General features: G+C 39.3%; 1 protein-coding gene across 1 annotated transcript in view; it reads left to right on the forward strand.

Annotated features, from left to right (window-relative positions):
* The window catches only part of SHISA9 (shisa family member 9), a 189,301-nt gene that overhangs the window by 59,708 nt on the left and 113,806 nt on the right, over positions 1-15,787 (forward strand). The gene's annotated exons all lie outside the window — the stretch shown is intronic.

The raw sequence follows: 15,787 nt of genomic DNA on the forward strand, positions 1-15,787 counted from the left end.
TTATAGTTTAAGTCTTTGAATACTTAACGTATTCTTTAAGTATTTTCATGTATTTCCTGGAAAAATTCCTGCTTTTTTATCAGATGCTTTAATGGATAGTTAGCATACATGCTATTTTGTGCTATAATGCACATCAGCTGCTTGGGACAGCATTTACGAATCCTGGACATTTTTAAAGAGATATGCTATTGCCATGTTAGTAGGTCTGTCTCCTACTAAGGTTGCTTAACACTGCTTTGTAAGAGCATGTTTTCAGTTGCAAGCACTGAGAAACTTCAACCGTGTGAATTGTATTTTCTGTGCTGTCTGCTTCAGGCTACTTATTTTTAGCTAGAGAAAGTTTCAGACAGAGCAGTTCAGCCTTTAAAAAACATTTAGCCTCGCTCAGCAGATAGGTGGGAGAAGGGCACAGAAGTGGCAGTGGGGATGGAGAAAAGTGGGAACCCAATGGAAGGAAACTGATTTGGGAGACAGTTACTGGGAAGGGGAAAGACAGCTCAGAGAAGGAGGATGGAGGAAGGTATTATACTGACCAGTGAGTATTAAAGTGAATGACAAGAGATGAGTTTAAACTGGAGTCTTGAAAAGTCATCTGACAGAGATAGAATAGAACTGGATAAGGAAGCAGAAACCAAGGAAGAAAGTTTTTGGAGGGACAGGGCAAGCCTTGGAAGTGGTTTCCAGGAGGACTTGCTCCATTACCTTCCCATGGATCGTGGTGAGGCTAACTAGCCTGTAGTTCCCTGGATCCTCCTTCTTGAAGACAGAAATGACATTTGCTTTCTTCCAGTCCTCAGGAACCTCTCCTGATCACCACGATCTTTCAAAGACAATACATAGTGGCCTTGCAATGACATCAGCTGCTCCCTCAACACTCATGGGTACAGCCTGTCAGGTCCCATGGACTTGTGCACGTCCGATTTGTTTAAATGTTCCCTAACCTGATCCTCTTCCACCAAGGGTGAGTCTTCCTTGCTCCAGACTTTTCCAGTGGTCTCAGGGACCTGGGATTCCCAAAGGACGGTCTTACCAGTAAAGAGTGAGGCAAAGAAGGTTATTGAGTATAGCAGGCTTTTCCATGTCCTTTGTCACCAGGGCCCCGGCCCTGTTCAGCAACGGGCCCATGTTTTCTCTTGTTTTCCTTCCACGCTGATATACCTGTAGAAGCCTCTTGGTTGCCCTTCATGTCGCTCATCAGATTCAATTCTAGGTGGGCTTTGGCTTTCCTAACCCCCTTCCCTGCAAGCTTGGACAGTGTCTCTATTTCTCTCGTGGGTCACCTGTCTCTGCTTCCGTATCTTGCATGCATTTTCTTTATGGTTGAGTTTAGTCAGGAGCTCCTTGTTCATCCATGCAGGCCTCCTGCTGCCTTTGCTTGATTTCCTGCTCACAGAAATGGACCATTCTTGAACTTGGAGGTAGTAAACTGAAAATGAGGCAGGGGAGTTGCTGGAAAAGAAAACACATCCCGAATGTTAAATGCTGCCTCAGAAAATGACATTATAGCTCTGCATCTGTCAAAGGTTTCCTGTCCTCCTCTCATTAAGCGAGGCACTTAAACCACATTTTTTATAGACATTAATTTCTTATTTTCTAGGTGTCTATCCTGAGCTTAGGTTCTGATTGACAGAAATGCTGAGCACTATTTATTGTAACTGAGATGAATAACGATTTGTAATTTGAACATAAAGAGCTTTATTGTTCTAAACACCATGTTCAGAGCATCTCAACAGCACACCTCCAAGTAAGAGGATACTTTTGACCTTCATCTCTCTGTGCCTCAATTAAATACCAGCCCTTATCTCGCAAGAGTTTGTGAAGTTAAATTAATTAGTCATTGTGAAGCCCTCAGAGACAGTAGTGATAAATGAGACAGAAAAGTCTATGCGGGAACTATTTCTCTTCTGAGGTGGTTTGAACAGTGAGAAATAAGTAAGACTGGTGCCACACACAGCATAAAAAGTGTATCAGAAGATGCTGAACGGCTTTTTGTGAGAACCGTTCACCCTTGGCACTTAAAAAGGCAAGGGTCCTACGGAAAAAGCACTGCGAGATTATGAAATGCGTATACATGAAGAATACAAGTACACCTACATAGACAATCTTAAATTCTGGCATTTTCCAATTTTTAAATGATGATTTTGCAAACTTTGAAGTGTTTCTACATGTAGTCATGACAGTGTATTTGACACCTCAGCAGTATAGGTGGTGACATCAGAAGGTTTTGTTGTTTGTCACAGCCCTTCAGTTTTTCTTTACTTTGTGACTCATATTTTTATTAATATGCTTTCATTATTAACACTCAAAAGTTTTTTCACTAATGAAACTACAAAAGTGTCTCTGGTAGTATAAGAAATAGTCTCATTAGAAATAACACGTTTCTTAGACACAATACAGAACTCTGTATATAGTTAATTATCTATCCGTGTTCCTCTCTGAAGTGAAATACGTATCTTAAATGGTCTCTAATCATGCATTTCACTCAGAGCTTACACTGTGCGCATATCTTGATTCCTGAGAAAATAAGGTAAGGGAAAATATCTATATTGCAAGGAAAAATACATATTTAATTTTCCTTAACATAATGGAACACATTTTCTACGGAATTATGGTACTGTAACCACTGCAGCTTTGTCAAATATTTTGTTACATTCCCTTATTTTCACAGGTTTAAAGCTTGGCTATAAGCCTAAGCTAGAAAATTAAAACATGAACACTCTCCCCTATTATTGTTCAAATAAATCAGATTCTGTAGTGCCAAATTTTTAAGTTACAACTACAGGAAGTTTTTTTCTTTCTAAAAGATGGGACATGCACTTCTGATCCAATACTTGCCGTTCAGACAGCAACGTGAGAAAGTTTTCTCCTATTCACTTCAAAGAGATTTAGAATAAATGAACTTCAAAACTGAGAACACAAGCCATTCAATAAAAATTTTGCTGTGGTTAAAACCCAGGTGAAACCACAGAGTCAGCATGGTTTTACAGCAAGCTGAGACTGAAACAAATGGGATGAGTCAGTGCCCACATGCTGCTGGACCTTCAGTACTTCTTAAGTCCATCTAAACATGTGTCTATCTCTGACACTACTGTGAGGTTGTTCCACAACCTAACTTCTCTGCTAGCTAGAAACCTGCTTCTAATTTGTCTGTTGTTGGTTTACAAACAACTGGTTTTGTGCTGCCCCTTTTTCCTCTGTGTTATTTACTTTGCAGATATATTTTCCAAGAGTAATCATATCTCCTCTTAGCCTTCTTTTGTTGAGCTAAATGAGCTAAACTGTTAAACTGCCTCTCACAGAACGGACTTCTTGTGCTTGTTGTTTTGGGAATGCCCTCTCTGCATTTCCCGTGTTTTGAATTCAACATTTCGATATGGCTGTCCAGAACAATAGTGTAGAGAAAGTCTTTCAAATACTTGCCATAGCAACACTGGTATTTCCCCTTTTCCAGCTGCAAAACACTTGATCTGTACTTACAAACAGTGTTCTACCTAGTAAAAGGCATGTTTTCTACAGCTGTGGCACGTGAAGGTTTACAGCCATCCTAAATCTAACAAGCCCACATCTTTTTCCTCATCTGCTGTTGCAGCACAGAAGAGAAGACTGGAACAGTACCTTGAAGCAAAACTGTTGGGAACACAAACAATATACAGTGAAACTCTGAACCAGACCTGAATTCTTCTCACCAAACCAACTCATTCTTTATTGCAAAAAGAGCAGAAAAGAGTACGTAAACACATAATCTACAGGAATATTCTGTAATATTTAAAATTCCTCTGAAAATTTATGATTACTGCCTAGTAATGCTAAGAGCAAAATTGTAGAAATGAGCTTACAGAAAGCCACATTTCTGCCAAATGCATTAGAGAGGTAGGGAACGGTGGGGATGGGAGCAGTATCCAAGTTCCATTGCTTCTATTTAATTTTTTGATATGAGGAACACACATAGCACAGTTCCTCAGGCAGCCCGGCAATACTCCAGCTCCCTGCCACATCAGTCCCCCACAAATGTTGCCACCTGCCCCTCTGCCAGCAACCTTGGGTAGAAACTTGTGTGACTTACTTCTTGTGCCTGGAAAAGGCTGCATAACTAACTGCATCCTTTTTGTGTGACCTTGCAATCACCGCCATAGGAAGTTTACACTTTTATGTCATTTATACACTGAAAAGTATTACTTTGAATTGTGATAACTGTAAGTTTTCACATAATTAAAGAGGTCTTGATGTAGCAGAAAAAATGAACATGTTAGCATTTGCGCTTGCTCCCCTCCACCCCCTCACGAGAAACAAATATTTAATTTGACCAGATTCTTTATGAGGGAAAAAGTGGTACTCAGAGGCAGCTGGAATCTGACCCTTCAAGTTTTAACATGGCAGTATAAAAAAATTATTTTTCATTAAAGACAACAAGTACCTGGTTGATGTGTCAGGTACTTCACGGTCTGAGATACTGTTAAAAATGTAACCAGCCATGGAGGTTTCAAGAGGAATCTGTATATATGGCATGCTCCAGTTGATGACAGAAATAAATCTTTTACATACAATGTCAAAGGCAGAATTCTTCAGCCTACACAGACACAATGAAAAGCAGGATGAGCCTAGGTGATATTTTTAAGTCTGTACCACTATTCAGGGTTACGCAATCATTCATTTGACTGAAGAAAACAAGAGGTACAGAGATGAGAATACCAAAGAAAGGGATGAGGTCTTCACAGCTGCCCAGTTTATTAAAGGTACCAAAATATTGTCTGAAAAGACCATACAAGTAAGAGAACTAGACAACAGTGAATTTAGTGAACCATGAAAAATACGACTGGTTTTTTCAAGTCCCATAGGTCTCTTTTAACAGTTGTGTGAAACAATTTTCTTTTGGGGGGGCTTTTTACCTTTTGTAATGAATGGTTACAATTATTTTTATTCTTGATAAAAACTACATATCCTGTGGGCAGTAAGGGCACAATTCTGCTTTTGGGAAAGAATTCTAAATGTTCACACATTTCTTCTATGCAAAACAGAAAATCACCTTTGTGAAAACATTTTGCCGCTGTCAACAGGTTTTAGTGATTTTTTTTCGTCAGTGATGATGTTGCAGGTTAAATGCAGAAGTGCTTTTTAGTTTGGTCAGTCATGCTGTTGTAAGGGAGTGGTGGGCAGCTGTGGATGCTGGGGGACCTGGACTGGGCACTGACATGGTGATACCAAGATGGCCATTTGATCTGGGGGGGTGGTCACATGGCACCCCAGGAAAACACACTGCTTGCTTCGCTACCACTGGTGCAGAAGCAGGTTTTGCTTGTGTGATATGGTCAGACTGGTTTATTGTCTTGCTCCAGCTATGGCAGTCAAGTGCAGGGCTGCCCAACAGATACCCCAGACTGCACCAATCCTATGATTTGTGTATCTTAATATCCCTTTTTCATTTCCTGCCTTTTTACCACCCACTTCCTCTGCCCTCCACAACACCCACCTGATTACTTTTTTCCCCATTGCTCCCAGTTTTGCTACATCCATCCCAAATTTGCCAATTCTCATACCATTACCCAAGTAATCTTGGCCTATTGTGGCCTTAGTGATGCAGTTACCTTGGTGCCTTGCAAGATGTTACTCCCCCAAAGGTCTCCAGAACACCTCCCCAATTATTTGTGAAGTTGGACCGTCTGTTCCTTTTCTCACAAAACTCCCCCTTAACCACCTGTGAAACCCAGCCATCCTGCACGGTACTATCTGTAACTTTAGTCATTTTCTCACACTCTTATCAATCATGTTCAGCACTTTCTCATGTAATGTCCAGTAATTTTCCACATCCTGTTCCCTTACCTAACTTCAGGCCAGGGCTTAGTCAGTGGCCTAGTTATTTGCTCTAATGTTGACTCCCTAAAATAGGTTTTCCATCTTTCTTATTCCCATCCTTCACTCAATCCAGATGGATTCTCTTCAGTTTCCTTAATTTTCAAATCCCACTGCATCATTTATGTATAAGCTACTTCCTTACTTATCTTTCCCCCTGCTCAGCTGATTCACTTGTTCCCTGGATTAAGGATGTCACAGGATTAATTCTTCTTTCTCTTCACCTCCTCCTATCAGCCTGTTAAAATCTAAAGACAGTTGCTGGCCTTAAAGAAATTTAGTCAACCACATTAAGACTGCAGCAAAGAGAGGAGTCTTACTGTCAGGCAGAAGCAAATGGAAGTGCTTATCTCAAAAACAGTGGTGTAGCACTGGTTCTTCCTAATACACATTGTTAACCATCTCCCACTGTCTATTCTTGAGTACAGAAGTACAGACTCTGGTGCAGGAGGATAACTGTATGCTTTTATATGCATACTACAGGGAAGAGATAGTATTGGCTTAAGATGAAAAAAATTAGGTGTCCTTAACCTGAAGCACTTTGAAACCCCTTTTTTTCCATAGATTTCTAAAATTCATGGCTCTTTGAAGGATTTCAAGTTAGGAACCCAAAAACTGACATATCCAAAATAACTAGAAACTCTAAAGGTTTTGTTAATAACAGTGAAATATTACAGACATATTCTTATGTACTCCCCTCACAGTGTGTAACCGAGACAGACACAGCGCTCTGCATTACAGCTTTTTGTCACTTCACATTTACTGTCTACTCAAAGCTGGATCCAACCAGTGCCGTGCTGAGTTGAACATAGCACTCCAGCAGCAAGGAGAGGATCTACAGAGTAGGAGGAAGCAACACAATGTGTTTGGAAGTAGATGTCGTACTGATGGGACTACTTGGGTAATTAAAGCAAGCAGGGAAGCCGAAGTGATAATATAAGCATCAGGGTGACTCCAGCGAATACATGAGATTGTTATAGTGCGTTGGGATACGGGTTGCCATTTTACCCTTTTCAGAGCTCCTGCTCAAATTTATACAAAGATATATATAACAAAGATTTGAGAAATTAATTATTCATATTTCATTAATGCCTTTTGGCTATAAGCACACATTTTGAAAGAAAAAAATTATAACTTTTGGATGGTCTGTAATGTTGTGGGTTTTGATGATTCAGAGCTTTCAGTTGATTTCATACAATTGAAATGTCAACTGTACCTATAATGTTTCATATACAACCATATATTTCATTTCTCCACCCTGCCTAAATCTTCTTTTCTTGTTTTTTAACCACCAGTGCATTTTTTTTTCCATTAGGTATGGATTTACCAGTGCAGCATGTACTTCTTTGTGTCATGTCAAAGTGGAGCAGCCATGAAATGGTTCTGCCTCTTATTCAGATGAGGCTGCATCCCACTCTGTCATTAATTATCCAGAGCTACAAGAACATCCCCTTTTTAACTGCGCTGTTAAATTTTGTCATATTCTGAACAGACCCACATTAAAAACCCCACACTAAAGGCAAAGTAATGCTGTTCTCTCTTAAATGTGCCTGGAATTTCACTACCATGAACATTTTACGAATTCAAATCTCTTATTACTATCCCTTATTTACATTGGGCTGGGGGATAAAAATAGAATTGAAAAAAGAATAAAATAAATTTTATCATCTTATATACAGATTCACCAGCCCAAATTTGCCTCTCAGTTCTCCCAGACTGCACAAGAGAAGGTGGCTGGTATAGTAAGGGAAATCTCCTGAACAGCATGGCTTCAATGTGAACAAATCCAGAGGCATCTAAGGCTTTAAAACCTCATGACAGCACGATGTTCTCAGACACCTTTCATGGGGCAACCATGGTATGGTAATGGGTATAGCTGTAGCTTTGCCTAAAGCAATCCTGTTTCTTCTCTGAAGTCAGCTAAAAGCTAGATCAGGAAACTCCAGAAAAATGGTTCATTGGTAGGCGGGAAAACTGATATTAGCATTGAGTTGGGGGCCTTGGATGAAACAAACTGCCACCAGAGGTTATAAAGGACTGGAAGCTTTGATGTAGCTGGAGCAGGGCTCCTTTGTTTTCTGTATGTAAAAAGCTCCCCTGTGGAGTTTTTGTTTGGGTTGTTAAAATCTGTTTAACTCAAAGAGCTGACAATAAGCACTTGGGAGCAAAACTGTCTCTTTGAAAGTCTTTTTGCTGTTCAACTGCGTTGGCCAGCCCTGCCAATTTATAGCTCTGTTAGCTCTCACTGCTCCAAAGGCTGCTTAAGCAAACAATTAAGCTTTGCTGATGACTCTGAGCACCAGAGTGGCAAAATATGCACTTTCTCTATAACCTAGAAGACACCCAGAACAAAAACATTTTCCCCCTCACTGTTCCCCATGCCATGGTATTAGGCAGCTCGAGGTTTCTGGTTTTAGTAGTCAAGGGCAACCTATGATTAGCAAGGACTTAATTTCCGATGTATCAGAGCCCTGGACTAAGAGCAAAGCGAGTATTAAAGGCGGGTGTCATTTTACACTTAATGTTCCTTTTGTAAGGCCGTCTCTGTTGAATGCCTAACACAGTCAGCTTTGATCACTGATAGAGGTCATTAGGTGTTACCTCCACACCAACTGATTTGATAAGTATTACTTATTATTTCCAAAATAAAATAATGTGGTCCCTGCTTCGTGCTCACTGCGCTGGCTGCCTCTTTCTTTTGCCAGGAGCTAAATGATGGGCACAAATGCCTGGCTCACCACTGGCTGCATCTTGCGCATTTAATCCTGAAGCAGGAGAAAGCTTTAAATGCGGCATAGCAGCCAGAGAATATTTATCTGATAAAGTGGTCCTTGAAATCCAGGTGACCTGTGTGGTGGGATGCCTGCATATCGTGTCAGCTGTCAGACTGGGCACCTCCAGCATGTGATTCAATCTACAAGCATGTGCCTGTGCCATCCCATTCCTACCTAAGGCAGCCTCATAGAATAAGATTTGAGATGTCTGTAGAAGCAGAAAAAATTTTACTCCAGGGTGTGTTATCAAAACTTACTAGATTGAAATAGTTCAAAGATCAGGAATCTGTTGTGCTGGATTCAACATAACAATACAGAATTAAAAGATGGTCTGGAAAGTTTACTGTTTGTTCTGTTCCGAAAAGTATTCTGGGGAATTGGTGAAATCTTTACCTCTGTAAAACCAAAATGACTGAAAGATAAGCTCTACGGGAGCACCTGATTTCATATGGGAAAACGTCTTTGAAAGGAAGGAAGCCAAACTTTCAACCAGTTCTAAACTTAATGTTTAATAAATTCCATCTCGTCTAGATTTTAGACTGTCTTTTTCTTTCCGTCTGAGGTATGTAGAATAGTCTTATTCCAGCCAGGTCTTACGGCCTCTCCTCCAGACTCCTCCCTACTCCAATTTAGTCAGGTCGCATGGCTAGAAAGTTGATGGGTACCATGTAAAGAACGAGCATCTCCTACTTGCTTTGGTAGCAGTACCACTTTTTTCCCCCTAAAAACAGTAATAGAAAGAAGTGATTGAGAGTGAACTTTCTGTGCTGTAATTCTCTGTGTAAATGAGCAAAAGAGACCTTTGAGTTTGTCTCTGTGCTCAAGTTCCCATACAGATTTGTAAGCATAGCTAACTGCTTTTACTCTCCTGACAGTTAAAGAACCTATTCCCACTGCAGAAGACACTGGATGGAAAGTCACTACATAGCAGTTGTTTGAGAAAAACGAAGAAGGAATTTTGCTTAATACAATTATTTTATACTGCTTTTATCTACCAAGAATGGCAGCACTTTTTAGAACATTTGGAGAAGGCAGGAGGTGTTTTGTGGGAAGTAGTAATGAAAAATTCATGAAGGATTAAAAATAGTTGGATTTTTTGGGTTTAATTCAGAAACTCTTTATATTTCCCTTAGTTTCCTTCCCTATTTATATTGAATATAAACAAAGAACTTGATCTAAAAAAGTTAGATGAATGGGAATGAACTAGAGTGAAATCAGAAATAAATCCAGTAATTTCTAAAGTAGGTGGTTAAACTCTAGACCCTATATCCGTACCTAAGTATCAAAGTGGAATGGTTTGTTTAGACATTCAGACCATCCACAGATTTATCCACAGTTGCATGGAATTTGTAGGTGATTAATTCCCTGAGAATCTATCCATTTTCATTTTTCACCTTAGAAATGATGGCCTGAGACATTGTAGTTGGATTTAGCTTTACCTGAGCCTTTCGCTGAGCCTGTACTCCTCTTTCACACTGCTTGAATAAAGCGATCCTATAACACAGGGCTGTGAAGACTATAGGGAGAGGGATAGAGAAAATGGAAGAATTCTGAATCATGTTATCTGGAAGATCTCTTCAGCTGTAGTTCACTAGATGATACCAAGAGGAACACTTAAAGCGCGGTTCTCTAGTGCAGGCACCCTAACACACTCTTTTACAATTATTCCTCCCAATTTACCAAGGCATTTCCAAGCCTTCAGAAGACTGAGAAATAAGGTAGCAAGAGAATAGAGAAAACACTGCCACTCCTTAAAGGCATGTAAAGCCCCTACAGAAGACTGCCAATCCATTTTAAGCCAGGTTTACATGACGCCAGAGTATAGGGTGACAGGAGGATGTTTGAGGGGTTATTTCCAAACTTGTGTCTCTTTCTATGACTGTACCTGGGCTTCTGCATCAGGCCCAGTGTGGTCAGGTCTCAGAGGAGCTAAGCAAATGTGCCATCTTTTTTCTAACTTTCTTCTATTAAAATCAAGTTGTATTTGGTCACAGTGACCCAAACAAAACCTAGGTATTTGGTAGTTTCATATAAAGCTGAAAACAAAAGAAGAAAACTTTCTATCTTCAATTACTATTTCTCTGGTAACATGTTCAAGGATCTTTACCGACAGCTATGAAAAAAGAACCCTGACTTAGGATACTCTTTCAACCTCTAAATTTCAGGAAGGTTTCAGGGTTAATATTATTTTTGCTTGTTTTCTTTTTCTCACTATAAATGCGATGAGCAGAAAGATGTTGCCATGGTGAGATTTTATAATGTACTTAAAAACACTTGTTACAGTTATGTGCCACAGAGCCACCTTCACTTACGTGTGAATTGTAAAGATACATGAAAAAGCATCCCAAAGAAGTACATAGTCTGCTGTCTCAGATGTTTGCAGTACTTCTGTAGAGTACAGATGTCACAAATATTTTATCAGCCACTATATTATTTGGAGACCTATACAATTGCAGCCAGAAAGAGGGAAAATAGTTGAACAAAATCAATACACCTTACACCTAAAGTGTCATCATTATCTGAAATCCAGCTTTGTAGTAAGCTGAATTAGAGATTACAAATGAAAAACAACACAGAGCTCTTGCAACCCAAGTTATCCATTGCTACACTATGTGCTTGAGGACGTTTTTGTGTAGACCCATGTGAAATGCAGTGGCTTTGCTTTGAGCACTATTTTGCCACTGCAAAAGGCAGAGTTTTCATGAATTACTGAGGTATGGCATCATAGATCCTTCTCTGAGGAAAGCAATAGCCTGGGGGCCAGTCCTGCACTTTAGCTAAGTCTGTGCTGCTCTGAAAATAGTAAGCTCTGGAGCAGTTACAGTGTTACCATGCTCTGCCTCCTGTCCATTTGACTTTCTTACTGACATCTGGAAGCATACCTGCGGACAGTGTGCCCAGGCACTGCTGGCGGCTTCCTTGTTCCCTTGGCATGCTCAAGCACCTGAGTACCCAGCAAGTTCTAATTTTCCTTGAGTCTGAACTTGAAGGGTCACTCTCTGCATAGCTTTTAAGTCTGAGAAAATTCTGGGGCTCATCTTAAACAGATAACATGGGCTTGTGCCCTGGAATTTCTCCAAGAACTTTCGAGCACTTAAATCTTTGGCACACCTGTAGCATGTCCATACTGTTGGTTTGTCTGGGATAGAGCTGAACAGCTCCCACTAGAGAGGATAAACTTTAACTAACATCTTTTTTAAACAAATGTTTTAAGCAGATACAGTAAGGCTTTCTCACTAGCCCCAGAAGGAAATATAACCCATCCTGAGCTTATCGCTAGCTGAATTAAAATGTCATACCATTCTGAGTCCAGTTGGGAAAAGGGAAACAAAGCTCAAAACAGTATTTTCAGAGCTGGATACAGTTATAGCCGGAAGAGGGCTGTGCAATTGCTTTCTTCTTATGTGAGTGCTAGTGTGTGCCAAGCAGCACTACTGGAAAGAATTAACTCCCTGAATTTCCAAAGAAGTGCCCCTTCTGAGGTTATGGACTCAGCTGTGTGTCCACGTGAGCTGGGGCAACAGCAGAAGGCAGCACTTCTTGCACAGGCTACCTTCACCTTGGATAGTATTTTGCACAGGCTAGAGAAAAAGGAGTCACATTGATTTCCTTCCTTTCACCAGCACTCACTTTTGGCTCCACACCGTCACAGTGAGGCAGCCAGCTCAAAATGCCAAAGTACTGAAGAAAAAACCCTGCAGTAACCCACAGCCTTTCACTGCCAGAATCAGGGGCTTCAAAAGCTCCAGCAGAATTATGGTGATTTCCACATAATTTATGTGGATGATTTATGGTGACCCCCTGTATCAAGCTAAAATCGTGTGTATGTACACACAGAGACACATATATATACACACACATGTAATATATTGTTATCTACTTTATGATACATGATATTGTATATATATTTCTGGAATTTACTCAGATTTCAAAAGGTTACATAGATTTTTGAAACCAGCATTTCAAACATAAACACTGCACTACTGCTTTGAAAAGGTGAAAAAGGTGGTAAACAGACTTTCAGTAGCAACCTAAAACTGTAGCACTTTTCTGATAACATTTCTAAGGTTGCCTGGTCTGTATGCTGTATTTTAGAGTTCTGAAATAGTTGAATTAAAAAAAAAAAATCAAATCACTGGTTACAATCGCTTTCAATACTTATGAATCACTTAGCTCAAAAGCAGGTACTCAGTTAATGACTGTATGGGATATACCTCCTGTGAAGATAAAACCTAAACACTAATTATTGTTAATAAGTGGTGTCGTATAGTAAGGTTAAATATCCTCCAAAGGATTACAAGTGGGCATAAATATTCCTGAATGCCTGTGATCAAATGTGGTTCCCCTCTGAAAGCGACAGGGATTGTACTGTCATCGCAGTCCAGTGACACCAGACAAAAATGTGCTCAAAAGTTAATAGTTAAAAAGAACAAAACTATCATTTTAGGGGTAGGAATTGTTTTACTTGTATATGGTGACTCTTTACAGATATAGAAAAGTCATCATACATGAGTGTAACCATCCATACAGACAGCTACTACTATAGCTACACCCATAGGGCTATGTGGTTTTGCTGGTAGAGTTCACTGGTACTCCCATACAAGAAGAGTACTTCTTTGTTTTGGTAGAGCTTTGGTTTCTACTTAATATTTAGCATTTGGAATCTCGATAATTACAAAATATTTCTATAATCATGCACTATGGCCTTTGACCTTTCTTCTGTTGGAATCAGTGAGAAAACTTGTGTGGATCAGTGGAGATCAAGGCATAGGATGAAGTCCTAAGAGATCAGTTCAGATTCTACTACCAGGCAAATATGAAATGTTGCGTTTAATAACAATCTTCATCTAACATAAATGAGAGAGCCAAATGTGTCTAGAAAAATGAGAGTCAGAAATAATTTTAGTTTTCAGAATATATGCATATACCATTAAAAACCCCAAATATATTTTGAAATATTGTCAGGACATCCACAGTTTGAGACACAACTTTTGTCTTCTGTCTTTTTACTGACAATAATGGAGCGGCAATCATTTTTGCATTGTATGGGAAAGACATTATCTATAGCAGATGTGTGTAATAATTATTTGTTTAAAAACTTGCACATATCCCAATAAACTGTTTTGAATATTTAGTATAAAAATGTAGTATTATGAACTTTGAGAAACAAAGGAGATTCATGTCAAACCAAGGTCAAAAGTGCTATCTGGTAACATGCAGAGAGATGACAATAGGAATAATAGCAATAAACCTTCCCTAAATTGTCCTAATTCCCCCAAATCCACTCCAATTTTGATCCACCAAAGAAAAAAAAAAAGTTAAGGAAATGTGGCTTATAGCTGTGCATTGTTGAGTAATATTTTCAGGTCCAAACACCCTTTAACCCTTCCCGATTATTTGCATTTATTATTTATTAAATTCATTTATACAGTGCTATAGCTAAAAAAATAGGAAACTGGATCATGTATTTTGAAGGCAACAGGAAAATATTTTAAAAATTCCATCTGAACACACAAATACTAACTAGCAAGAAGAAGAAAATACAAATGAATAAGTAAAAAAAAAGAAAGAGGAAAGATAAAGTGACAACAATGGTTATGTAGAATAAAACTTTGCTCAGCAGAGTAGGAAGTTTTCAAAAGTTTAGAAGTTTGTATTCCCTTATGAAATATGTATAAGCTGTAACAGCCCATTCCTAGCTACACGCAGCTGTATTTGAAGTATTAAACCAAGGACACTTTGGAGTTATGAGAGAATAGAAACAGTTAGAATAGATCTTCAAAAGTGTGAGTTGATATATTTTATTTATGGCCATGAGTCTCAGAAATGGCTGCATTGATTTTTTTTTTCCAAAATTTTAAAATAAGTCACTTTTGAAAGGGAACCATCCATACACCAACAGAGTTCAGCAGTTTTAGTAGGCTGAAAGAGGGTCAGTTGAATTGCCATTACACCCCAAGCTGCACTGTGGTGGTTCAAACCATCACAGCAATGCCTAGTGCTGCTACATGCACCACCCGCCAGGTCTCACAGTCAGCCTGGAGATTTGCATGGTGTGTTAGTGTAGAACAGCCTCTTATTCGCATTTACAAACTACCTTCAAATTATGCCCTCTGTGTTCTGACTGCCAAACCCACTGAGGTATAGTGAAATTCAATTATGGGTTAGGATTTAAATAGTCTGTAATTTCAGTCTTACATTTCCAACTTCCTACATAATCCCTCTAACACGTACTTGACAATGTACCTTTGTCAAAGTGGCTGCGGGTCCAGCTGCTCAGGAAGAGAAAGCATGATACAACCGACAAAAGGTGAAAGGACATCTCCCTCTGTTACAGTCGATAGGCCCTATTTATCTCTCATGCCCTCTGTCCCTCTGGAGGAGAGATGAATGTGATACTCCTTAGTTTGTTCAAGATCCTTAGTAATATGCTGCCTTCTGCTCCGTATGACAGATTCTTTAATGTCTCTTTTTGCTCTGTTGTGGAAGAACAGCACCTATACAAGAACATGAAGACAAAAAATAGCCTTCTGGAAATTATAATAGCAAAATGGAACACAAATATGTCCAGCATTGCAAAATGCAAATCATATTTTAAGATTACTCTACTGTTCTTTTAAACCAATAACCCCTTTAAAACAGACTATTGAAATAACTGCATATATGCATATACATGCATTCAAACACACAGGGAAATAGACAGGGAAGAGAAACACATTCTATATAAAGAAATAAACCACTCTATCTCATGCGTTCACTGTTTTCAATTGCTTAGACTAAATCGAAACCATGAGACTTAGCATATTATATACGAGTATTTCTGGATACACTATCTATTCTCACTGTGACGTACACGCACATTTTTGTACTCGTAATTTCTACACATATGCATTAGATATGTGCCCTATTTTTATCCTGTCGTACAAGTGAAGGAAAAGATAATCACGGAGCCATTTCCCTGACAAGCGAAACAGTGAAGACAAAAACATTATCTCTGCAGCCATCCATCTTGTGTGTTACTCGGCAGAAATGGCAATGGTTTTCAATATTGCCCTTTCTTTTTTTTTTACACCGCGTTTTTGCGATTTAAAAGTCTTTTTGCAAGTGGAAAAACTGCACGGTTCTTTCCCCGTGTTTCATCCAGCGTGTGGCAGTGCGTTTCCATG

The sequence above is a fragment of the Gavia stellata genome, chromosome 18, assembly GCF_030936135.1.
Source record: "Gavia stellata isolate bGavSte3 chromosome 18, bGavSte3.hap2, whole genome shotgun sequence".
Lineage (NCBI taxonomy): Eukaryota > Metazoa > Chordata > Aves > Gaviiformes > Gaviidae > Gavia > Gavia stellata.